The 7600-nt window shown below is 38.2% G+C and overlaps 1 long non-coding RNA gene across 1 annotated transcript in view; it reads left to right on the top strand.

Annotated features, from left to right (window-relative positions):
* Positions 1–6437, top strand: part of LOC138170194 (uncharacterized) — a 15574-nt gene extending 9137 nt beyond the window's left edge. Inside the window, exon 3 of the long non-coding RNA XR_011170561.1 lies at positions 6002–6437. This is a non-coding gene — a long non-coding RNA (uncharacterized lncRNA). The remainder of the gene's footprint in view (positions 1–6001) is intronic.
* Positions 6438–7600: the final 1163 nt, after the last annotated feature.

The following is a 7600-nucleotide window of genomic DNA, read 5'->3' as shown; positions in this document are numbered from 1 at the left end:
TCTCTCTCTCTCTCTCCTCTCTCACTCTCTTTCATTAAGGATCAGGCTTCCACAGGAATGAACATAGGTTCACTCTGACCCACAACTGGAGCCCTTTGTAAAAAGGACCCTGTAGATCATGGGTAACATAAATGTAGTAAAAGACTTAGTCCATGATCTTGAGAAGTTAAAATTCTGACCAATTAGATAAGGCAAGGTGGCAGCTAGGTGGTGCAGTGGATAGAGAGTGGACCTGAAGTCATAAAGATTCATCTTCTTGAGTTCAAATTTGGCTTCAATCACTTACTAACTGTGTGACCCTGGACAAGTCACTCAACCCTATTTACCTTAGTTTCCTCATCTGTAAAATGAGCTGAAGAAGTAAATGACAAACCACTCTAGAATCTGCCAAGAAAATCCAAAATGGGATCATGGAAAGTCAGAGACTACTGAAACAACTCAACAATAACAAGAAGAAGACAAGGCAAACACACATAACTCCAAGTCAACACAAATGATTGAGATATAAAGACACCCTCACTGCCCATTAGAGCAGTGCAGCAAGAAAAAAGGGCAAATAGGCAAGTGGAGACAGTGGAAAGTTTCTGTTTCATCTGTGAGGATCTTGTTTTTAGGACAATGATAACTGATGAGGTCAAGTTTTGTTACAATTTGGCATCAATGCTGCCATCCTAAGAATCACAAAAAAAGCATCATCTTTGGGATTTGTGGGCAAATACCACAGTTTTCCCAGGGTCTCAGGTTTATTGAGTTAAAATAACTATAATTTTTTGGTATACAATAAGTATGAACAGTATGATCTTATGGACTCAATACAGTAAAAAATTTCCCCCACCATCCTGTGATATCAACTGGAATTCTATCACTAAGTACTCTTCTTTTTGGATTTTGAAATGTATATAAATCTCAGGAGCTCCATATTTAAAAAGTAGTTTAAATATAAAAGAGCCAAATCCAAGAGTGAGATAGCCAAAGTCCCATAAGTACTCAATAGCAGAGCCAGAATTAGAATTCAAGTCTCATTATTCTCAGCCTAGGAGTTTTTCCACTCTGCCGCTGTCTGCCTTATGCTCACTTAATTGTCAGAACCTTATGGGGATTCATTTATTGGAACAGCTGAGTAAGAACAGAACAGAATATTGGACAAGTTTATTTTGGTAAAGGGAAGAGTGGAGAAAGGGAGAGAAGGAGTTGCAGATTACAAGATAGAGACATGAGTGAACTCTGATCCAGGTGCCAATTTCGAGGGTGCTGAGATGCTAACAGTCTTTCATCAGACTTGAAACTATAGAGCTCAGGATCTAGTTAACAAGAATAATTAGTTAAAATGGGAAGTTATCAGATGGCAAGCTGAAATGAAATCCTCTCCCCTTCCTCCGCTTCCCATATCCCTCAACTAAAAGTTATCTGTTTTGGTGCCACTTGTCTTGAGGGCAGTTTATAGTACTTGCTCTGGGTACAAAAATTCTTAGGGACAGAGCATGGCTGTGCAGAAGGCAGCCCTTTTTAGAGGACCACATCTAAGGGAGCTGGGTGGCAAGGAGAGGGAAGCAAGCATAAGAGGACTAATCACAGAATCTTTGGGGTGGGGAGAGGAGCGAAGTTAAGAGGAAAGAGGTTTGAAAAGAGAGGAAGGAGAATCACAGAAGCAAAGTTTGTCTGCCTGATAGAAGAGCCATGGATACTGAGCTTTAACTACTCCTCAGCCATGCAAGTCAATAGAGGATGGGGTTACAGAATGAAGACTGACTTTCCTCTACCTGCCTCTCCCCCAACTCTCAATCAGTCTTTCCTTCCCCTGCTCCCACCCCATCCCCCCCCCCACTTCCATTTCATTTTCTCCAACAACTTGTTAGGAAAATTAGGAGAAACTGGCAGATGCAACATGATTCTGTCTCTTGGAGTAGGACTAAAAATGATGAGTTAAAGAGTAGAGCAGAGAAATATTTGCCCAGGTCTCTAGGCAAGTGACTGTCTTTGTCCATGTACTATGTAATCATGCCTTTTAGAACCTGGTAGACTTCGTTCAACGCAGTTTGTTTTAAATATGATTTATGCCAGGGGGAGAAAATTAAATTAGCACCACTTGGGCTTGTAAGCCACTATATAAATTTTATTGTGCAGAAGCCCAAATAAGGCATGAAGAAAACGAGGCTGTTTTTAGAACAATGGTAAACAAGTGGGTCATAGACACAAGCCGCAAGAGGACAGACAACTGTATATTTGAGGTGCTTTGTGTAGAACAAAGAGTCAGATGACTTGATATTTTTTCCAGACCTATGATTTCACCCTATGAGGGAAGTCACTGTTGGTAAACTCCCTCTTCCAATGCAGGTCTCCTGTTCTTTTGTCACTTAGAGTATTACAAAGGCATCTGGGGTACTGAGGAGATAAGTGACATGTCCAGGCTCACAGGGCCATGATATTCACATGTGAATTCAGCACTACTAGACTAAAAGACCAACACTTTATCCACTAAACCACAATACCTCATGAATCTATGTACTTAACAAACACAGGAAAGACATAAATTGAATGAAGAAAAATGAAAATGGCAAAGCTAAAAGAAAGAGAAAATTTTAAATGTCTATAACAAGAGCTGTTATATCCTATGTCCCATGTGTTTTTATCAGCCTTTGTAAATTGTGCAATGAGTGAGAGAGGCACTTAAAATTAGGTAGTAGGAATAGGGAAAAGGAAATAAAGTTGCAAGCAATGGTAAAATTCCTAATGCATTAAAAAATTTCAAAGAAGAAAACACAAAAAAACATGTCATTTAGCAATACTTGGTTGTCTGCTGTCTAATGTCTTTGAGATCAGTGAAGCAGAGAGATTCTGGGAGTCGGCAAGGCTCAAAATCAACTAATCTCCATGAGCAGACTGATATTCAAAGAGGATTGGAGCAGAAGTCTTTGTTAATCATAATAAAGAATTTGCTGTATTCAAATGAAATAACAGCAGAGTGGATGCATGCCAGGGCAATACCAGTATTCCAAGCAGGAATAAAGGCAAAGCTAGGAAATTATAGAGCCTTCATCTCAATGTCTGTAATTTGCAAAATAATGGAAACAATAGCAGGGTAAGTTTGCCAAATGCATTTACAAATGGAGTATCATTCCCTTTAATCAAGCAGAGATAACCAGCAAAGCTGGAAAGATGATTTTTGGTTTATGAATTTCTTTTTCTGATAGAACTAAGACACAATTAATAATAATGCCACTGCATGTGACTTATTTTAGATACTCAGCATATTTTATGTGAAAGATATTTCCAATGTATCCATTATTAGACATGAGGGAAAGATAAAAAGTTAAGCAAAGAGATGATGCAAAGTGCCCTTTTTTATCAATACACATGTTACACTTCCAGGTGTTCTTATTGGACAAATTCACCCTACTGCCTAGAGCACAAAGGAACTTAACCAAGTCCTATCGTCCAAATATCTGGCATCATATTAAAGTCAGCCAAGACAGACTACTGCTTTCTTTCTCTTAAAGATCCCTAAGCTAGGAAATTGTACATTTTCTCTTGGTTCCTCTTCTAATGTTTAACAGACTTCATGTCAGTAAACTGCTTCTCATGTCTCATTTGCTGCAATTTAAGCTTATTTCCTATTGTTTGGGCCTTAGTGAAGATGGAGAACAGCTGGTCAGCATCCTCTTTCTTGTGCTTAAAAACAATTATTAAGTCACCACTCAAGGCCTTCTGATCTAAATCATCGAAATGGCCTTAAATCCCTTGTCATTTCTGTATAGGTCTTATTTTGCTTTATCTTTAATGTCTTCTGCTCTTTCACAGAGGGCCTACTTGCCTCTTACAATATAAGCCCCATACTACATATAGGTCCCAAGTCATGATCTGGCTAATGCCAAGAATAGGCACTTGATATAAAATGAAATGTACACAAAACAGTAGAAGCTACGTTGGACACACATTTATTTGGGGATGATTTCTGCTTCCCCGTTTTGCCCTGGGGGTTGCAGAAAACTAAGCTTGTGAAGCCAAAATAATCAATATTTATTGAATTGAATTGAATTGGAACAGGCCAGGCTTATCCACAGGTTACCCCCCTAACCATGACTTCTGAGAAATAGCTCTTAGAGATGAAGGAAAATTCCTATTTCTCTCTACAAAATATAAATCTGTATGAAGAGGATAGAATCTAGTATCAATAAATGGAATTCATACATATGTAGATTTCAACTCAACATAAGGGAAAGTTTCCTAATGATTGGGGCTATACAAAAATGGAAGACCCCTCATTCAGAAGTGAGTTTCTTGTCACTAATGATGCTCAAAGCAATGACCATTTACAAAAATATAATAGAGTCATGTACTGGCCAAGTTAGTGGTTTAAATTTTATCTAAAGTCACATCTAACTCTTTAATTATTTGATTCTACCAAAAGGTTTTGGACCAAAGTGCCCTCACCTGTTGCCAAAAGCTCTTTGTAATACAAAGTGAATGAGATATTCAAGAGAAAATGCTTCTTCCTTAGTACATATTCATCCTCAGTATTCTCCTTAAACTACTATCCATTTGAGGTGATCCTTAGCTAACAACAATTGCTACTTATAGCACCTGGGGACAACTCATAACTCACATGTGATTCCTCATAGCAATGTACTCTGTGGATCTGTATACACTCAAACCATAATACATGAGTCCCTACCAATGTGTTTACCTTTACTTGTCAGCTATAGGATATAATTAGTTGAAAGTAATGACATTTTAAAAAATAGCACAAGAGCAGGAATGGAACTTCCTCCTAATAAACCTGGAGTATACTCTCCCATAAATACACATGCTATCAATGGGAAGAGTAGACAAACTTAAAGCACATACCTGAAATGACATATATCTAGGGAGTACATGGGCCTAGAGACATATATAGATGTACCCACATATCAGAAACATGTATGTCCAGGACACATTCATGGAGAGAAATTCACATATCTAACACCCCAGTTTTCTCAACCCTGAGAGTCTTTTGGTGTCATAAAATTAATAGGAGGGGGAGAGGTACAGTTACAAAAGCCCTTAGCTAGAGTTGTTTTAGGATATTACATTCTTTGTCCAAAATTTCTGCCTTCAGTATTTATATGATCAGCACAAACCTCCCTAGTCTTTGAGTCTTGTCCTTTAAGGCTTCTTTTTGTACTTTAAAAATGGACATGAGATCCACCTAAGAAAGATTATCTTGAGAGTACATACGGGTAAAACCAGAAGGAAAACAAAGAAATATGAAGTAAAACAGATCAGCTAACCTTTTTGTAGTGACTTATTTTCATCCATGACAATAGTAGGATCATTATATTTGGTGTTCATTCATTACCTCTATACCTAGGGAAGACTGACAATAGCACTTGAGAAGACGAAATCTGGAAGAGAAGTTAGACCTGACCAAGATTCACACAGAATAAATGCATGCTAACAGCAACACAATTTGAAAGGCACTCAGGGATCAATTATCAAGACATGTCAAAAAGAAAGTAAGCAGATGATGCTTCTACAAAAAAAAAAAGGCAAGTGAGAAGACAGTAGCACCTGCCAGACTGGATGCGTACTTTCTCTTCTCTATAAAATCTTTATGAGCAGAGTCTTTTAGGTATCAAGGATATCGTCAATAAAAATGTGAGAAAAAAACAAGAAGGCTTCTGAGGACTAGTTTCCTGAAGCTGAACATCGTTTTATGGTAACACACATGAGAGGTTCAGTGGACACAAGATCCCATGATCTTTATTGTTTATTGATTTTAAAGAAACATTTGATTCAGTAGAACAAAATGTAGCCTTGAAGACTCATGTTAGATAAGCTGCTTCTCACACAGGTAATCAGAATCATACAAGAATCCATGACAAGTACAACTATCGAGATAACTTTGTTTCGCTGTCTGCTAAATGTTAACATGCTAGCCTCCACAAACTGCTCACTGGTATTAAATAAAAGGTTTTGTGATTGATAATACTAATTCACACTGTTCTGATGCTTCTATTTGCAGGTGGTGTACTAATTGAAGAGAGGCAACATGGTGTTGTGGCCAGAAGTCCAGGATCAAATATTACATCCTCTATTTAGTTTGAAAAGCCCTTCCTAACCTGGCCCCTTCCTCCCTTTCCAGTCTTCTTGTTTGTTCTTTCCCTCCTCCCCTGAAAATCCTGAAAAACCACTGGATCCCAAAATCCAGTGATATTGGCCCCTTCACTATTTCTCCAACAATGTAATTTGTCTCCTGACTCTGGGTATTTTCCTTAGCTATGCTGCATGCTTGGAATATTCTCCCTCCTAAGCTCTATTTCCTCATTTACTTGTATTCCTTCAAGTTTTACCTAAAATCCCACCTTCTGCAAGAAGCCTCAGTTGTCGTTAATCTTGTGGCCTTCTCTTGAGATTTACTCCAAATTACCTCATTAAATATTGCTCACAATTATAACAATTATATATTGTTTGTACATAGGTATTTGAATGTTTTCTCCTTTATAGACTGTGAGTTTCTTGAGATCAGGGACTGTTTTTTTGCCTTTATTTGTATCCCCAGGGCTTAGTACAGAGCCTGACACATAGTAGGTGCTTAATAAATGCTTTCTGACTGAAGACTAACTGAATGGATTCAGAAAGTTCTCAGTTCCATTCCTGTCTCTGGCACATTTAATGTTGTTGTTGAGTCACTTCATTTGTGTCTGACTCTTCATGACCCCATTTGGGGTTCTCTTGGCAAAGATACTGAAGTGATTTGTCATTGTCTTCTTCAGCTCATTTCAGAAATGAGAAAACTGAGGCAAACAGGGTTAAGTGACTTGCCCAAGGTCACACAGCTAGTAGGTGTCTGAGGCTGGATTTGAACTCAGGAAGATGAGTCTTCCTGACTCCAGACTGGTGCTCTATCCATTATGTCATCTAGCTGCCCTCTGTCACACATCTGCTGTAAAACCACAAGCAAGTCACTTACTCTTTCAGTGCCCCAGTCAACTCTAATACAAGTTACGATAAATTGTTGATCTGTATCAACAGAAGCAGTTTCCACACTGGATAGAGAACCAGTCTCGAGTGGGGAAGGCTCATCTTCCTGAGTTCAAATTCAGCCTCAGACACCAAGATTTCCTACACCAAAAAAAAATCACAGGTCTGGGTTAAAAATAAAGTAATATGATTGCACTGAGTCCAGAGTACTACAAGGTTTCAAATCCATAATAATGCTGCATTGGTCCATAGAAACTCACTGTGGCAGCTTTATCAATTGCAGCAAACTTTTTTTCAGCTTTGAATTGTGATATGCTTTGTGTCTCCCATAGTTTTCTAAGTTTACATAAACCAGACATATTTGATTCCATTATTGGAATTGGTAAGTCTTTAGCATTGACCTGTTCTACAACACTTCATTCCTACTGGGCCCGTGAACTGATATTCTGACTAACTGATAAATTTTCAGTGACTCATGCTTCTTATTAGATAATAATAATAACTAGCATTTATATAGAACCTGCTATGTTCCAGGTACTGTGCTAAGCACTTTACAAATTATATTGCATTTGATCCTCACACCAACTGTAGGAGGAAGGTGCTATTATTATCTCCATTTTACGGATGACAAAACCAGGGC

This window comes from Petaurus breviceps, unplaced genomic scaffold, assembly GCF_028583685.1.
Source record: "Petaurus breviceps papuanus isolate PSGF00001 unplaced genomic scaffold, PetGlider_PUasm1.0 38, whole genome shotgun sequence".
Lineage (NCBI taxonomy): Eukaryota > Metazoa > Chordata > Mammalia > Diprotodontia > Petauridae > Petaurus > Petaurus breviceps.
Note: the sequence above shows the minus strand (reverse complement) of the source record. Positions and strands in the feature narration are given on the sequence as shown.